The following is a 19,929-nucleotide window of genomic DNA, read 5'->3' as shown; positions in this document are numbered from 1 at the left end:
CAGATTAACAGATACATGCATGCAAAATTGATCAAGCAATATAAGCACTAACTGTTCCTTTCAATGAACTAAAAGAAATTAGTAGTATAATTCTCTTAGCTACTGTGTGTGTGTGTGTACGTGTATTTTTCCCCCTTCCTTCTTTTCTCCTTTCCCTCATCCCAGTTGTTCTTTCCTTTTGAGCAGTTTCTTTCCCTTTCACAAAATCTATTGTACCTTTTGGATTTTATTTCCTCTCTCAGTTTCTTACACTAGGAAGATAATACAATGTGTAGACATGCAGGTCTGATTTAATTCACTTATGAGTATGGTCTCTGGTTGCATCCATTTACCTATAAAAGCCTTGAGTTTATCTTTCTTTATAGCTGAGTAATACTCCATTGTATAAAAATACCACATCTTTTTTATCCATTCCCCAGTTGATGGACATTCGGGTTGTTTCCAGGATTTAGGTACGACAAATTATACTGCTATAGGTGTGGTTTTTGGAAGTGGATCGGACAAAGGGGGCATGATACTAATCAAAGGACTAGTTTATACCTAAATGATGAGTTTATATCACTGATGAGTTTATATCTAAATGAGATAGCAGGAGGTGAGCAGGGTAGAGGAGCTGGGTGGGTCACCAGGAGCATGGTCTTTCTCCTTCCTTTGCCTCTTGATCTTTGCTCTCCACCAGCATGCCACAGTCAGGCCTCTACCATGCCTCTTTGCCATGTTGCCTTGTCTTAGAGCTGACAGACTCCAGAGTAAAACTTCTACTGTAGGGGACAATGACTCTTAGTATATCATTTTAAGATAGAATAATTCTAGTCTTAATGCAAGCCTCAAAATGTGTCTTGAGAAACATCCCAGAGGGTTGTAAAGAGTTAACTTTGCAGTCCTGACTTAGCCCTGGAGTGCTTCTCCAAAGACAAAGAACACCAGGGCCCAGATAACCACCTATGACCCTGCCTGGGTTGTTTCATCCCTTCCCTGGCACTAGATAAACATTGTAACCATAAAGGAAATGTATGGTTATCTAAAGGGGGACATATAGAACAGAGTATAGAAAGTATATATCATTGTGGTTGGGCTCATGACCGGAGCCTGACCCGGTTACATGGCACAAGGAAAACAACACGTGGCCAGGGCTACAACATGCCTTTCTGTTACCATGGAAACCAAAAATGCATATAACCTGGGAACAAAAACAGGTCCACGCCCCACTTCCCTGACTTGCAAGTCGGGATGAGAGGTGACCGGTCTAAATTAAAACTTTGTCTGTTCTCTTTGGTCTCTTGCGGAATACAGCCCAAATTTTTGCCATAACACTACAAGCTGTGAGCCTAAATAAACCCTTCCTCCTTTAAGTTGCGGGTGTCCAGTACTGTGTCTCAGCGCCAAGAAAGCAAAACACATCTTATTAGCAACATCAACTCCATCTGCAACTTTAATTCTCTTTTATTTGTAACCTAATATATTCATGGACCTCAGGTATGGGACTGTGGCCACTGTGGGAGAGACATCATTCTGGCTACATCATCCTCTGGAGCAACAGAAGAATGATAAGGCCTCTGACATCAACTCAACCTTGATAGCTGTGATATTTCTCATCTAGATTTATGTTTAGCCCTTATACCTGGCCCTTTTATTAGCCCTTTTCGAGGTACAGCACAAACTTCCCTGGGTGGAGAGGCAGAAAGCATTCCACACAAGACGCTCTCTGAAACTGTTGCTCCTATAATGCAGCACAACCATGGAGACCTCATCTCTGCGACAGATAAGTGAAAGTAACAAAACCTACGGACAGGACTTTTACACAGTGAAATGTGAAGAAATGTTTATGAAAGTTCTATAAGCTGTTATTACAATAGTGACTTCTAGCACCAAGGATACCTTGAATAAATACTGACAGCAGTTTTGATTGGATTGGACCTCAAAAGAAATTACATAAATTGTCACTTCCTGTTTTTAGAAAAATCAGAATTGAAACTGACAGTGTCCACACAGTCCAAGTCCTGAGTGATCAGCACTTGGTTTGCTGATGAAAGCATTGTCAGAAAAACCAGTTGTGAACATGAATTTGATTCTCCTATTTGAAGTCTCTTCACATATTATTTTCTCAAAAAAAAATCCCTAACATTGGTGAGCAACTACTCCCCACCTTTATTTGACAGAATGAGAAATCATTGCTGTAGTTATATATGTATTTCCCTCTAAATTCCTTAAGGAGAAAAAAATGTGTCTCATTCACTTTGTAACTCTTGTGCCAGACTCTTTTCTGGCAGGGATGCCAGTGGATATTTGTTAAATTAATGAGTTAGCACATCAATGATTAATTACTTGATTAACTAGAGATGCACATTAAGGAACTTGTCCATTCTACCAGTAAAGACATAAATCCCTCTCCATCTTTCCCAGTCTCTTCTTAATCCCATATCAAGATTCCCAGTTCCAAGAAAAAACTGGCCTTTGCTTTTTCTCTAGAAAACCACTAACCTTCTCTCTTTTCATAATTGATTTCTTTTTTAAATGGGAGAATACCAGCATTCAAAATATTCCCTCAGCATCTCCACAAACAAATATTTCATCCTAAATTTCCTTCAAGAAGTGTCTTGCAGGGAAGATTTTGAACTTCTTAGAGTAAAAGTAAAGGCCTTCAATATATTTAACTGAATCTTTCCCCAAAAGGAAATGCAACTATTGCTTCTTTGGAGCCAGGGAAGAATTTCCCTGAGACCAAATATCAGCTGAAGGAAGATTCATATCACAGGGGTCAGTGGACAACAAACCATCAGATATGTCCCAATAAATCAAGAGCTCAAACAAATCCCAGCTCTTGCTTTTGTGGGACTCCAGGGACAACCAATTTACATCACAGTGCAGATGCATCACACTGGAACAAGTTTCTGAGAAAAAAAAAGGAGCTGAGACCTCCTTGCCGAGAGGGGAGGGAGGCTTTTCTAAGCTGAGAAAGTCTTTGACCATTATGTGTTTGCATCCAGAACTTGGGAAGGGACAGTAGGCGAGGATGATTTCCAACTTTTCCCCTTGAAACTATAAGATATATGAAAAAGTGTGCTGCAAATGCCTTATTGCAAATAGAAACTACTACTAGTTTGATCAAAAGTTTAAAAAAATGAGATATGTTATATTGAATTTCACTTTTAAAAACTCTTGGGACTAGAAAATAAAGGACAAGAGATCTTAATGATGTGAATTTTACTGGCAAAACAAATTCTGCTTCAGTAGGCAAATCACATGTATGAAGTACTGGAGATTAAACCCAGCGCCTCCTGCATGTCAGGCAAACATTTTGCTAATCATTTTGCACTTCTGGCAAGAGCCACGTTTATGTATCCAAATCTGTAGAGGTTGCATTTAAAACTATGTGCTCTTTAAGTACTAACTGAACATTAAGAGAGCTAGGGCAAGTTATTAACTCTGGGTAGTAATGAATGTCTAATCCATTTTTTTAACCAGCCTATGACAAATCCTGGCATAGGGAAAATAGTTCATTGTAAAATATTAATTTAATGTTAATTAGGAAACTAACTCACATGTTGAAAAGAGACTATTGAATGTTTCCCCCGAAAGATTACATTTCAATTATCTACAGATTTGCCTAAATTTTCTTAATTTGTGTATAATTTTAACTAATAGAACCTTTCATTTATTATCTTTTTAAGAGATAAATGGAACTCTAAGCAATAACAAGGAAGATCAGCTCATCATCTAGACTTTTATTTTATCTCACTGACATCCAATCAGATGTGAGATTCTCAAATTCTCCCTAGAAGACTTAGGTGACCACTATGCACAAGTGAAGCTAATACTTCAAGTTACCAGCTACCAGAGGACAAATCCCTAAGTCCTCTTTTCTACTCACTTACGTATAAGACCTTTCTTCGGGGACTAGACAGCAGCAGTGACAGCCACTTTGGCAGAGTCCATCAATCTCTGGGAATATCTACTCATTTGTAACTTTGCCCATCTTGCTCAGGCCAAAACTTCTCTAACCCCAAGAATTCTTACAAAGAAATATCAACCTCTCTCATCTTCACCTTTAGGGCAGCTCCAAAAGCTAAGGTTGTTTAAGGCTTTATTACCTGAAGTGACCCCAGGAACTCAGACTCTGAAAATTCAGTCCCAAGAGTTTTTCTAATGCTCCATCTTAATGCACAGGGGCTGAGGGATTCTCCTGAACCAAATCTTGTCTAAGCAAGGAAGTGCTGATGAAGTCCCAGTAAACCCTCATCTGAGTTGGTACCAGTATAAATCTGACAGCTTCTATTTGCTGAAAACTTACTGGAAACCAATCAACCAAAGGCTGCTGATTATTCCAAGGCCTTTTCAAAATGCCTTTTCAAAAAGCCTATTTTTTAATTTTTGGAAACTTGACTTCAATTATTCAAGATGGTCCATTCCATAACAATGGTTCATTCCACAACAATGGTTCATAATTAAATCCATTTTTTTTCTGGCAGTCCTTAGTGCCTGATAAAAAGCCATTTGCAACATTTTCAAATTAAGAAGTTTTTCTACAAAGTACATTATTTATAACAATGTGGAATATGGAGGCTTTGGGAGGGAAATATAATCAAAGACCACAACATAACATTCCATTAGCACAGTATCTGATTTTGCCTCTGCTTTCTTAAAGAGAAATGAGAAGTAAATGCAGTAAGCAGTGGGACCTACAGGATGGGGAAATGGAATCACCAAGTTGGACTGTAGACAGCTGTGAAACAAAGACTGTTCCTTTTCTTTTCCATTCTTTTGTGTACGTAAAACACAGTGCATAATCCACTCCATATCCTATTAATGGGAGAATAAAGCAAATAAGCTCAACTTCCCTTCAGAACCCTCCCATCTTCTGCCTCACCATCCCTCTACCTTACTTAGACGCCTATTCCATAAGTTGTTTGATTCCCCTTCCTCAATATTACACTTCCCAGCGCTTGCCATTACCGCTGTCCATGACCATGTGAAGCGTAGAGGCTGTCAACTGCACCAAAATACTCAGCTAAGGGGGCAAATAAGAGTCCAGACCCAGTCAACAGTTACCAAGAAAAGCAGCTACTAGTGCCTAGCCAGACAGGCCTCTGTGACTGCACTGTGAACTGCTTTGAGAACGCAAAAATCAGTGTGCATTGACTCAGAGCTGCACCCACCCACAGGAGACAGTACTCTTCTGTTTTCTGTTAAGCAACAATCTTATCCATTGACCATGTTCTCACATCTTCACATTCACTCTTCCCACAAAGGAGCAGATCAGTTATGTTCAAGTCTATTCTAGATTGCTTCTCCAGATGGCGGAATCTAAAGGAAGTCTACACTCAACGAATTCCCCTTTCATCCTCCTCTGGGAGAGCAGGAAGGCAGTTCTCACGTAGGAAAAAACTCTGCCACGTATTTTCCTGTGGTTTCTTTCCTCATTTTTTTGTTAGATCTGCCTCTACGACACTAGTAGTTCAGACCAGGAGCTGCCCATTCTGGGGGACCCAGCCCCTCTCTATTTCCATCTTTGACTCTTTTTCAAGGCAAGCGAGGATGCTTGCCCTCAGCCTAGAACACACAGAGTGGTACTCCTACCAGGGTCTCTGACAGTACGTGGAATTGTTTCTTTCATCTTAGGCTTGCTTCCACTCACCCACAGCAGGAATTAAACACCTTGAAAGTCTGAATTTTAAAGAAAAAATGAATGGACTTTAAGATAGGTGGCAAGAAGTATATGGGAACAAAGAGAAAGACTGCCCACTTTTATTGTGATCCTTGGATATTTTACTAGCCAAAATAGGAGAAATTCTTCATGTGGTCTGATCAACATTTTCAAGTTTATTACTATGACTCATAATATTTAAAAATATCCATTTCCTTTCAAATTAAAACCATAAGATTACCATCTGTCCTTCATCAAAAAGACAAATTAAGTGTTGGCAAGGATGTGTTAAAGAGTAGTAAGGAGGTTCCTCAAAAATTAAAACAGAGCTACCATATGATCTAGCAGTCCCACTGGTGGGTATGTATCCGGTATGGTAAAGAGATATCCACCCTCCTGTGTTCTTTACAGCCTTATTTACAATGGCCATCATATGGAAGTGACTGAAGTGTTCATCTACAGGTGAACGAATTATTTAAAAAGTGGTACATAGAGATAGTCAACTATTATTCAGTCTTTAACACAAAATGAAATTCTGTCATTTGAAACACTATGGAAGAAACTGGAAGAAATAAGTGAAATAAGTAAGCCAGAAAGAAAACTACCACATCGTCTCATGTACAAGTGGAATCTAAAAAAGTTCAAACTCCTCTAAGCAGAGAGAATTGACGGCAAACATTTTAGTACTTTAATGATAAGGAACAATTGGCTACAGCACTCATGCCATACATTCACCATTTGTGTAGGGTTACTAAGGTCTGGGGGTTCTGGGGGCAGAGTTGGGGAGAGTTCTTGAAAGGATATACAACTTCAGTTAGGTAAGAGGAAAGGATTAAGAGATCTATCGTACACATGCACTTGACCCCCACCCCACAGCATCCCTCACCCTATGACATCCTAATATTATAACTGCATTACACACTTAAAAATTTGAGAAAAGATTTTTAACCCCATTCCATGTATCATTCTGCCTAAGCTTTTCATGTTGGAAAATCATCCCTCATAAGTAACTTAATTATGTGATAAGTAATGATTTACCTAGTCATATGAGAAGAGAATTTAGACCTTGAAACTCTTTATCAGAGCAAAACCAGTTGAACGCACTTATAACTACTAGACAGCGTAATACTGAAAATGGATGAGACTGAAAAAGAGTACACCAGGAGTCATCTCCAGGTAAATAATAGTAAGTCCTGGTGATCTTTCTTTAGGAGGAGAAAACACTTTATATTTATTTTTAAATTTTCCTTGAAGACAATGAAAAGTTTTAGCTCCCAGCTTGGATGGCCTCTTATTTATGGACTGATTGTCAAACGCCCACTGCTGCTTTCCCCAAAACTGCTTCCTACCTTCTTCCCATCACCACAAACACAACACTTTGGCTGAACCAAGTCAGGGAAAGCTGTCAGTGATGTTGGTGAATGCGGTTGCCACATTTATGAACTTTGGTAGAAGGGTATACATTTCCACAAGGCTGTAGGAATTGATGGGTAATGCCTGAATTCTTGGTATTTTGCCATCAAGAGTAGGAGTTTCCTTGCTCAAGAGACTCAGCATTATCCAAGTTCTCAAGAGTTACTGTGCCAGACAGTCATCTGTTGAGGGCACTTGGGATGCCCGTAGGTCCACCTTTGGAGTTGCTTCATCAGTGCCCTCCATTTAGTCAGCTACCTTCACTTGAACATGTCCTCTAAAGCCATTCCTTTTATTTTGGAAAAAAAAAAAAGCTTTTCTTCTATTTCTATATTGGGAATTGGAATAGAAACAGCCATCATTTATTAAGCACTCATTGTGCACTTTACATATAAGTATATGAATTTATTTATTCCCTACACTTAACCCTATGGGATAGGAATGATCACTGTCCTTTCTTAGATCAGCAAGAGATCCTGAGAGTGAAAAGGAACTTGTCTGAGGTCTCAAAGCCTTAGGAGCATTCTCAAACAGGTTGATTTCAAAACTGTGATTCCTATACTCGATTTCCTTATGTTTGAGCATCCATCTATCTTTGAATTATAATGAGGCATAAATCCCAAAATTAAAATGTTATGTCCCTGGAAATTCCAAGACTATATAACTTATATAAGTAAGGTATAAAAGGGTCAAGTTTTCCACCCTTCTAATCCATCCCAGGCCTATCAGAGTTGTACTCTTGGGGAGTAGATTCACTCCATTTCCATGTTCTTGGTGTTGGGGTGTCATAGCTTCAGGAGTAGTGTGGGTTTGAGGGGAGGGTCAAGGGCAGTATTATCTCTCTGAATATTGCTTACAGAAACTTCAAGAGAACTGTAATACAAAATAATTTTTGAAGGTTATCTCTTTCTCTTTTCTTCTCCCTATTGAAATACATGCTATTAATAAATTATTTGACAGAAAACAAGATGTCAGAAAGAAAGAAAATGAAAGGTTCAGAAGAAAGCCTTTGCAGAGAAAATAAGTTGCATACATATGGCAAATTGTGGCCCTCCAGCTCCTGTACCCCTTCCAGTATTTGATGAATTTTCCACCTTATGAATCTTAGTGGGCAATGAAATCACTGTCTTTAATGCAGTCCAAATAGCTAGATCCTTGCTTTTCTAGCCCTGGCAGTTATGGCACAGAACGTGATCCCTCCATGTATGGGCAATAAGATAGATCCACCCCATGGCTTCCAGTCAGGGGTCAGTGACTCAGAGAACAGAGAGCCTTCATTATGGTGACTGCAGTGGCAGCAGCTTGTGCCACGCTAGCAGCATTTGTGGCCAGCACCAGCTATGGCCATGCAAGCCCTGTGTGTGGTGCTCAGTGGTAGCTGCAGAAATGGCTCACAAGGCTCATCCTCTGGTGTGACTCCAAAAGTGGCTCTGCTTTTCTTTGTTCCTATCATATTCTAAGTCTAGCACCCAAAAATTCTCAGTGATTCCAGAAGATGCCTGAAAACTCTCAGGAAATTACTTTTGTGCTTAAGCCAGCCAGAGCGGTTCTAATTGCTTGCCTCAAAGATTCCTAATGGATATGATCCCTAATGTAAAAAGACAAACTTGTGCTAAATCAGAGCAGTTGTAATGGCATAAAGCCACATCAGCATCTGAGTTTTATTTTAACTTTGGACCTGGAAAATCACAAAGATGTTCAGACTCCCTTACCACTTTTTGTGACTGTATCATTCTGTGACCAAGAGCTCAGAATTTCACCTGCTGCAGAAGAATGTGGGTTGGGGAAAAAATGGATGAGATATGGTTCAAAAAATTTTAATTCATTTTTTACTATACTGAAAGGCAAGCTCTTATCAGACTCCAAGTACACACTATATATATATTCCTTGTCCTAACATCCTGCTATAAAATACATTAATTTATAGAATTAAAAATTAGTTTGATGTGATATGGCGGGATAGAGACTTGAAGGTTGCTTATTGCACAAATTTTTTCATATGATTATGCATCAGAAAAATATCAAAACAGATGGGCTTGTGATCTAGGCCTTCTGATCTATTTTAAAAATAGAATCAGTTTCTATGGACAGGGTTACACTATGGTATTGCTATGGGACACACAGGGCTTTATCAAACAAAGCTGCATTTTAAATAGAGGAAAGGGTTATAATGAAGCAACTATCACATGTGGTGAAACAGTTGAGAAATGGATATGATAAAACTCATTCCAAGGCATGGCTCAGGGAAGAGACTGGGAAAAGAAAAAGGATTCATGCTCCTTAAGTAAGCAGTGAATACATATAGCTTATTTTATTAGACTTTAAACTATACAATATAAACTCTTAAATATATGATACATTTCCTAAGGAATTTTAAAGAAACAAAAGACAAATAATCATAAAGAGAAAAAAGACCACATTGTGCGAACCTCTTTCTTTGGTTTATGCAATTGTTAAAGCTTCAAAAAGTGAGTAATACACATCCTTGGACAAAGCACACCTCCCACCCTCATTCTAAGATGGTGGAGAGACAAGATTTCAGTGAAAGATTATCAGGTAGGCAGAGGCTCCACACCTGACAATGGCTTACAGTCGGTGGTGGTCGTGATATTGATTCTTCTAATGTAAATTCACAGCTCCCTGCAGCATGTGGCTCCCGCCCAGTCTCAGGGGTCTGCATGTTAAATGTGAGCACTGGCTAATTCCTCACCTTAACAGGCCCTGCCCAGGACACCAGCCCTGCAGAGGCCACTCCAATTTTTCCAGTCTCAGTTAATGTGCTGCTTATTATGGAGCATGTCTGGAATACCCACCTCTATCAATGGATATGTCTGGCCCATAAACTGACACACTCTGTCCTCTTCTTTGCAACATCTTAATCAAAAACCTAGAGAGCTGAGAGCTTCTTCATTAACCTTTTAGAACACTAACAAATGAGTCTCAATAAAACCTAAACATGAGTTCCCAAAAGTGGACAAGAAAACACAAAGCTCTAATGAAGTGTAAACAAAAGAAAGATCTAACAAAAACTTAGATTGGAACCCTGACAGCTGAAAAATATAAGCTAATGACTTAAAATTCTCTCTCAGAGTGGATGATAATAGGAAACATTGGTGGTGATTGTTTCTTTGTTCCTGAAATGCCTGAAAATAACAATAATATGAAGACAATAATTCTATCCACAGTGCCCCTGGGCAAAGAACACAGAACCACAGCAGAGAATTATCTGCAGAGCATCCTGAAGGTTATGTGATACACTTGGAAAAACGCCTGAATTTTGGCATCCAAAGATCCAAAGATCTTACGTTCAAATCTCAGCTTTGCTACTTTCTTCTCTGAGGTATACATGATCTAACCCATGTGAAACGTCCACTGTGATGCCTACCCGTGGAATGTTCAGTAACTATTGAATGAAGAACTGGTTGCTGGGATACCTACAGCCACAAAGAGCTGCTTCATTCCTGATTGCTGTGAACTAGACCAGTCACTCAGACCCACAGCTTCCTGATAGTCCAAGATTTCACCACCAAGTTGATAGTCCCGTCTTGGAATGCCCCAAGGCAATTTCCCACATTACACACAAGCCCCTCCCTACCCAAGGGTGCCATGTAGAAGACCACATTTAGAGCAGTCAACTGGCTTTTCTCCAGAGGATCTAATGACACTGCTCACCATCCAGTAAAACTCCTGGGTAATTTTTATAGACCACATTGGCTTCCAACAAGATTGGGAAGCAGTCCTAATTCTGTCACTGTTGAGGTCTCCTCACTCTCCTGTAATGTCCCTGTGACCCCTCACCAGGGAGCCCATGACCACTTTGCATAGACACTTCCTATCCTTTGGAGGTTGTAATCCCCTCATGGACACCTTTAGAGTCCTTCCAGTCCAATGACTGCCCTATTCCTCACCATAAACTTTCCTGCATCGTGTCCCTAGTTTCAGAACTACTAATCAAACCTATTACCAAGATCTAATATAATCTACCATTTAAGTAGCAGGAAAACCGAGGTGCAGCGGCCCAGGCAAATGATCCCAGATGTTAGCAAAGCCATACACGGAGGCCAGAACCTCCAGCTTGCAGCCCAGACCTGTTTCCACCTACAATGTTGCCCACAATGGGAGGCTCAGCCACCAGACTAGAGCCAGGGTGCACAATAGGTTAGTTTATTCCTTCTCTAAAGTCATATTTGCTTTCAACTGGGCCTTTAGCGGAATAGACTCAGTAAATAAATTTCAAAATAGCATCTAGTGCCACTGGGATTGGCTAAGAAGCTTTGCCTCCCCGCTAAATCATTCCACTTGAATTTCCAGGAAATGTTCTGCAGTGAAGGAAAACTTCACTTCCATCTTCCCATTCAACCATCTATTCAACAAACACAAAATTGTTGAGGGTACACTCTGCACACAATATAGTGCTATGGGATGGAGGGATGCTTCCTTCCCCTCCATTCACATGCTATGTGCCATGCAACGCACTAAGCACTTTATTTGCTTCATCTGACTCAATCCTCACAACAATACTATAAAGCAGATACAACATCCTCCATTTCACAAATAACTTCTGGAGCTAACAGATGTTAAGTAGTTGCCCAATATCTTAAAGTTAGTAAGTAGCAGGAACTTGAATTTAAGCCCAGCCTGCTTTCCTCCAAAGCCCGTGCATTACCCACTTCCTAGAGTTCTTGCTCCAGAAGGTGCCTCGCTGGCTCTTGTTAGAGGACTACTGTGAAGCGCACATGAGAAAAGACACGTGAAACAGTCAGCACTGCGCTTGACACATACTAAAACCTCTGGACAGGACAAACCATTTTATGGAAACATTGTTTAGTTTGGAATTTGTTAATTCTTTGGTTTGCAATATTGCAATAAATGCCAATATTAATGTACAAAGGCAGAAAATGTTATGAATTTTATGTTATGAAAATGTTATGAATTTTATGTTATGAAAATGTTATGAATTTTATGCTATGAAAATGTTATGAATATTGGCAATAAATGCCAATATTAATATACAAAGGCAGAAATGTTATGGTCCTTCTGTTTCAACTGGCTGCAACTTTCCATAAAAGAAGAAGAAATCTAGAGAGATTTTCTTGTTCCTACAGTTCAACCAAGTTAAACATTTCCTTTTTACTTTTCCTTCCCCCACTCTCCTCCCTTATGCATTTATCTGCAGACACAGACACATTCATTCCTCATTTGAGCAATACGTAGTGAGTGGGTGATATTTACTAAACCACGCTGACTGCCTGGCTAATACTCATCAACATGGAATGTTGAGCAACTCTTATTTAGATTGGAGCAATGGGTTTGCTAACCCAATTGTAATTAGAACTAGAAGAGTTCCTCTACGATGCTCAAGTGACTGTAAAGACCCGCTCAGGTCAGATCAGCAACTACAACTCCAGAGGCACACAGTTTCCAGAACGGCACTCTCCAACATTTCCGTGATGATGGAAAAGTTCTTTCTACATCTGCTCTGACAGCCCTAGTAGCCATCAGCCCCATGTGCAATTGAACATTTAAAATGAGGGGTGAAGAACTGAGTTTTTTATTTTATTTCATTTTAATGACTGTGACTGGTCACATCTCACTGGTGTCCATCATAAAGGCAGCACAGTTCTGGGGGAGTTGATGCCAGGACATTTGACTTATGGAGGATGGGGTAAGGGCTCAGTAGCTTAGTATCATAGTTTCTGAGCTATAGGTCCTAGGCTATGTTGTAAAGAGACCAGAGGGCCAGGGACATTCTTTTCCTCATTAATGCTGACTCCCTTCAGGTTGGATCTAGACTACTGTGGAGAACCAGAGAATAAGAGAAAGTAAAGAGACTGGAACTTCCAAGCCATCTTCTTCAAGAAATAAACAAGTTCAGAGGTGAAGCCAGCTGCCCCAGGTTATCTAATAGTAGAGCCGTAGAAGCCTCTTGACATGCAATCCACCCTCTGTAAACTGAACTTGGCTAAATCATTGAACAAGGATTCCTCAAATAATTTCACATACATGGTCACCACTAAATCCAGTCAAGAGGTGGTCAGAAGTCTCACTATAACTTCTTGGAAAACTTCACAGTAAATAGCTCTCTATTTAGACACATGAGAATACTACAATACTTATTCTATGGCATAAGTACTGGTTATTATTTATGATACAATGGCTCACATCTATTTGGATGGGAATATTTGCTGAGATTTACTTAGCAGATACTTTGCTAAAGATTTTATAGAAATTGTAATATGTTACTGCCTAAAACATACTTGCTACATAGTGAATATTAATCCAAATTGTATAGTTATACATTATTGAAGTTAAGTATCTTGCTCAAGAACACAAAGGAAAAAACAGTGAAACAGAGACGCAGAAGCAAAGTGGGCCCGAAAGTCCAAGTACTTTCTACCATATCTTGTCCCGGTGGCACCACCCGAGTCTCCTTACTCTTCCCAATATGTGGGCTCCTGGCAGCTTTCCATGCAACAGATCATATTTTTTCTAAAATTATGGTTTCATCCTTAACTACTGACAAAATATCCATTCCATCATTGAAGAACAACAGAGCTATTTCTTGCTAACTCAAAATAACAACAAACTAAAATTTACTACATGCAATGACAAAACAATTGGGAAGCATCTCCCACCAAAATTTACCCCATTCCTAACGCCCAGCCACAGTAGGTCAAGAGTGGTCTTCTTGCACATTTTCTCTCTTAAGCTTGCTGGCTCTGAGCAAGATGAATAGGCCCTTCACAGAAGAAATACAAATGGCCAATAAATACATGAAGAAGTACTCAACATCACCAGCCATTAGAAAAATGCAAATTAAAACAATACTGAGATTCCATATTACCTTAGCAAGAATGACCATCATGAAGAAATCAAATAATAACAAATGCTGGAGAGGCTTCAGGGAAAAAAGAACCTTTCTACATTATTGGTGCGAATGTAAACTAAGATAACCATTATGGAAGTCATTGTAACAATTCCTCAAAAAACTGAAACTAGAAATATCTTTGATTCAGCTACTCTCTTCTAGGTATGTTCCAGAAAAAGTTAAAGACATCATATTACAGTGATACATGCATATCCATGTTTATAGCAGCACAACTCACAATAGCTAAATCTTGGAAGCAGCCTATATGTTAATCAGTAGATGAGTGGGTTTTTTAAGTGTGGTATGTATACACAAATGGAGTACTATTCTACCATAAAAAAGACAAACTAGACTCATTTGTAGGAAAATGGATGCATCTTAAGATAATACTAAGTGAAGCAAATCGGGCATACAAACCCAAATATCACATGGTTTCTCTCATATGAGAAATCCAAAGTATAAGAAAAGAGCAAAATAAAAGATAATAGGAAGTAAGGAGAAGGATGGCTCTCAAAGGGGAAAGGCATCAAGAGATGTGGGGGACAGAGGGAAGAGATAGGATATGTGATAAAAAAAAGGACTTAACACGTGTTTTGTACATTTATAAACTCCACACAAGGAATGGGAACATTATGTCCTGCAAATGTCAAAAAGCGAGGGTGGGGCTCAAGAGATGTGTGGAGGAGGAGACTGGGAAGGGAAAGGGGATGAAAAAAGCAATGAAGACGTGTTACGTACATGTACCAATTCCTCATGAGGAATGGAAACATTATGTCCTACAAACATGTACTAATAAATGTAAAAAAATTAAAGTTGCTGCGTCTAAATATCTAAAGTACAGGGCTCTTCTATGGATAGCTAATTTTTAGAACTAAAATGCAAAAGGAGAGCTGGGAAAATATATGTGCTATTCCAAACTCCTTCAATAGTGTTTTCCTATCTAAAATAAAAACCTCAGTCTACTACTGATATCTGTTCGAGATGCCACATTTATAGTGATTAATGGGAAGAGTCCAGGGCTTCTAATACTGTCCACCCTGATGGCAAACTGATATCTAATCCCCAGCCAATTCTATCTGAGCTCATGATTTTCTTGCACATGTGCCCCTGAACAGCTGCCGCATTCCTCAGTTCTAGGCAAAATTTATGATTCTACTTCAACATTTGATGGCTGTGTAGGATCTTAATGTAAAACTCCCAAAATAGCAATGTTATAATTGTATTTTCTTTATTCTTGGTTGCTTAGTAATCTCAGTTTTATATTAGCGGGTGTTTTGATGAAGATTAATTTCGTTTTCTATCAGTCGTGTTAATAAAAATAAGCATTGTTGAGAAAATAGGACTATCTGGCACAATTAGCTAATACTCCTTTTACTTCTTATAAACATGTTAAAATAAACGGCAGTAAAAATGAGCATGGGGATTTCGACTTGCTTCCTACTGGCTGGCTGAAAACAATATTACAAATTCAGCACAGTTAGCCTTTCATGCTCTGAGAGCCAAGAAAAGCAAACTCAGTGAAATGCTGGGATTGGAAATAGGGTGGGAGTGAAGAATAAAAAAAGAGCAGGGGAAGAGATCTCGTGCAAAGAGAGATGGGTCAGCAGCCTGGAGGCAGGGAAAGAAAATGCATGTTCTGATGAAGAACTGCTCCTGCTAGGTGATTAAGTTAGACCTGAGAGTGCCTCTTGCTTTGGTTCTGGTCACCAAGGATTTCAAACGATTCCCGCTCTCAGCTCCTGAACACATGAGAATTGAGAAAAAAAATTCTTCTCTCAGAAAACCTTCAAAGAACTCTAGGTTGTCCAGAAAATAGACTGAGAATCAGAGCAAAAGCACAGTGACTGTTAACCTGAATCCAGAGCAGTCACAAGCCCATCTCCTTTTGTGAAGTACAAAGCCCCAACATGCCTGTCTGTTTGCTTCTTTTAACCTTGTAGGAATTTAAAATATAGTTCCAAAATTCTTAGACAGCCCTCCTATCAAGAAGCAAGCTCTGTGTTGCTTCCCCTTAAATCTGGGTGAACTTTGTGACTGCTACAACCAAGAAGGGACAATGGAATGGAGGTCATATGGTGTTCGGGTTGGTAATGAAAGGCCATGTAATTCATCTCCTTTGCTGGAATATGCATCTTCAAAGCCCTGCACTTCACATGCAATGGCAGACAACCCTGAGACCATGAAGGTGGAGGAAGCCAAGTCACACAGAGAGGTCCCATGCAGCCATCCTAGTTACCAGACATGTGAGTGGAAGAGACTTTGGGTGACTCCAGCTCTAGTTTCCCGATCCTTTAGGTCTTTGCACCTGGAGCAGAGACAGACCATCCCTGCTGTGTCTTCACTGACTTCCTGACCCCTAGCCTCCTGCATGAGCATAAAAACATGATAGCTCTCCACTGCAAAGTTCCAAGGTAATTTGCTACCCAGCAGCAGTTTCTGGAACAATCTTCTTGCTCCATTCCCACCTCTAATCTTTCCCTGTGCAGGCTCCAATCCTGAAAAGAATTGTTTTCATCTGTGGATAGCCCCAAAACTCTTTGCTCAAAATGAAATTTCTACATAAGCCATGGCTGACAGGCTCGGAGACTCACAATTGACAATTGTTCTTCTCCCAAAAAATAAATATATGACCTTATTTCTATCGATGAAAGAATTTCTAAAAGTGTGCCTTCCCTGAAAAATCTTCCCAGCTTAATCACAGAGAAGTTCTAATTTTCTTTCATTGATCCTCCACTCCCACAATCAATAACCACAGATACGTATCTATGGAGCAACTAAATATCCTAAAAGATGTGAGAGAAATATGAGCTACGATATCGGCCTTTAAAAGATATCTTGCTTGGGAGACATGGCCGGCCCAACCTGCCACCACCACCAATGCAGAACAAAATTATAGGAAGAAAGCCATTCTCACACACTGTAAATAATGAAAATGTAGATAACCCGGTTTGTGTGCTTTCTATACGGTATGTTTGCTCCATGCACATCCAATGTTAATAATAATAATGATTTTTTTCTATCTGAAGAAAGATAACACTCATTTATGATCCATACCTATGCATTAAGCTCTGTAGTTCCAGATCCTCTGATAGCTTGGGGAATAAAGGAGGGAATAGACAGACACAGTCTTGTCCTCTTGAAGTTTGTACTATATTCTAGGGAGCTAAGCAGACAATAGATGTATAAACTCTTTTAGTGCAACAGGCAGCAAAGGAAATAAAGACAAGAATGCAGCACTGGTGTAGGAATGGCTACTTCCATCAGCATGGTCAGGACACTCAGTGACGACGTTTAAGGAAGGCCCCAAAGATACAAAGCTAACTAAGAGAAGACATAGGGAACCGGGTTTGAGGTGATCAGAGAGGAGTTACAAAATCTCCCAGGAGAGAAAACTCACTTCATGTTGTAGGAACACAAAACCTACGTGGCCAGGAGGGTGGGAGAAAGAGAGGAGAAGCAAGAGCTGTGCAGAGGCAGACGCAGTAGGCATTCTGATGCCAAACATATGAGTGCTCTCAACATTGTAAAATGTTGCCTGGTATCTTTGTTTCTGAAACTATAAGTCATCCAAGATTTTTTAAAACTCTAAACAACAATCCTGTGCTAGTATTTACTCAATAATCATCTGAATAGCAAAAGCTTATACTGATTTTATGATTATATTGCATTGATATTGTGAATTGGTATTGCTATGCTGTAACTGTGCTTCTCAAATAGAAAACCACCTTGGGACAGAAAAAGGAAGGAGGAGTTATATTCACAAGCTGGCTGCAAAATAGGCCTCCTAGATAAAAGGGAGCCACTTGGATGAGGGTTTCAGCTTCTGTTCCTGTTTAAGCCTCTGGAAAGACAGGCCCTATCATGGTACTCCTATAGAATAGAAAGTGGCTCTGCTGAGAGCCAGCACACCAACATGGTAAGGAAGGAGAAGGTCCTGTAGCAGAGCCTCTCTCCCTGAAAAGGGACAGGATGCAGAGGGCCTGGGACACACTTAATAAAAGGATGCTGCTGTCAGACCCTCACCACACCCAAAGAGAACAGCTTCCCCACAACTCAAATATCTGTCAAGAATAGCAGGAAGCCAAGCACTATGGGGAAGACAAGTAGAGCACTGTATTAAACACTGCGCCTAGGGCTCCCGACGCTTCCCTCTCACTAAATGGTTGCTTAAGCTCCTCCCTCCTTCTCACTCACACACCCAGCCACCAACCTGGAGAGGAGCTGGAAAAAAGTACTGGAAGACCGAGTAATCTGAAAGTCTGAGCCCATTTTCCTGGAGATGGAGCACTATCGAAAATCAATACATCGGGCTAGGATTTAAAGCAACTGGGACATGTAATTACTTTTGCCTTCTAGAAGTTTGCTCAGGAAGAAGATCACATTAGCTAAAGCTAACAAGCTAAAGAGCTACAGGTTTTCTGCCCATCTGGCTGGGATGGGAGTGAAATCTGTGACTCACCACAAGTCCTTAGAAACATCTCATTTAAGCCTCACAATAATCGTGCAAAGCAGGCACTAAGAGTCTCACTTTACAATGAAGAAGTTGAGTCAGGTTAAACAGCCTGCTGATGCTTGTATAGCCGCCAAGTGATGCAGCAGCCATCAAAGGTTTGCACACTTGACCCCTACAGGTATTGCCTCTGTGCCCTAGGGAATTGCTTTGTGGTAATGACTATGAACCTCAAAGGTTCATAATTATTTTTTTAAAGATTCACAGGATATATGCCGTGGTAAAGGCACTGTTCTTACTGCTTTGCAGCAATCATATAAAGTAGGCACCACCATTCCCACTTTATATATGATAACACTGAGCTCAAAAAGCTGAATAATTTGTCTCAGGTCAATTTTGCAGCTAATAAAAAGAAGAAACTGACATGTGACTCTAGGGCAACCAGCCACAAAGAATGAAAAATGATATACTAGTTACTGCATTAGATAAAGTGGGAGTCAAAGACCTTTGAAAATTCTAAATTTCTTAAGTCACAGTGGTTCCATACTGCAGTAAAACCTTTAATGGTTTAATCTTTATGGCTTATATAAAGGCATATAATTTCCAGAAATGTTCATCTTTCTGTTCAGTATGAAAATACATCTGAAAATAATTTCAATTGGTAGCTAGAACCAAAACAGATTGTGACATTTTTAAAAAACTGGACCAAAAGACTAGTTGAAGTAAAAATCAAAGTTATTTAAAAATTGTAACTACCCTGGCCACCCATATAGGCTAGTATCAAGGCTCTATGAAATAACTAGAATAAAGTTGACCTATCACAAAGAGAAATTACATCATCATCATCATTACTGCAATTAGTATATAAAACCAAAGCAGCACAACATAGGAAATTTCCTTATGTAGAAATGTCCATAGTCCTTATGTAGAAGGACTTTTATAATAGGTGTAATCAGTTTATTCCAAAAATGAGAAATTTCAAATTTTAATATCCCTGAATATTTAAATCCAATCTTCATCATTTAGCTCTAAAGAAGTAAAATGACAATATACAGTTAAAGGTCAAACCTAAATTAAAAATTTGAGATAAAATCTAAGAGAAAGAAAGAAATTGCAAGTAAAATTAACCCTCACATTAGATGGATATTTTTCTCCACCGTGCAATAATTCTAAGCTATGATCCAATGGTGTTGCTGGATATTTTCCACCTTCACTGCATGAAAATCTAACGTGACAAGCAGGTCTTCTTCCTCCACTGATGCAGCTACCCAAAGGCAAGGTTGCTGACTGAGTGTGACACTGACCTCACCCATTGTTTGCCTAAAGATTCCCCAGGGTAAATCATGATTTTTTTTTTTTGAAAAAAGATGATATTTTTAACTCATTGACTTAAACAGTAAAATTTTTGAAGTAATTTTTTTATCTTAGCGTTTTTATGCCAGTGAAGGACCTATTAGCATGCTTATGCTTCTTTCACTCTCCTGAGGCTTTCTCCATTCATGGTTAGATCCACCTATACAATCAGAAAGACATCAGTGCAACCTACGTCCTCTA

General features: G+C 39.5%; 1 protein-coding gene across 2 annotated transcripts in view; it reads right to left on the bottom strand.

The window, feature by feature from the left end:
- Positions 1-19,929, bottom strand: part of Pde4d (phosphodiesterase 4D, cAMP-specific) — a 1,338,202-nt gene that overhangs the window by 1,233,370 nt on the left and 84,903 nt on the right. The window lies entirely within an intron of this gene.

The sequence above is a fragment of the Chinchilla lanigera genome, unplaced genomic scaffold (genome assembly GCF_000276665.1).
Source record: "Chinchilla lanigera isolate Chin_1 unplaced genomic scaffold, ChiLan1.0 scaffold00045, whole genome shotgun sequence".
NCBI classification, from domain to species: Eukaryota; Metazoa; Chordata; class Mammalia; order Rodentia; family Chinchillidae; genus Chinchilla; species Chinchilla lanigera.
Note: the sequence above shows the minus strand (reverse complement) of the source record. Positions and strands in the feature narration are given on the sequence as shown.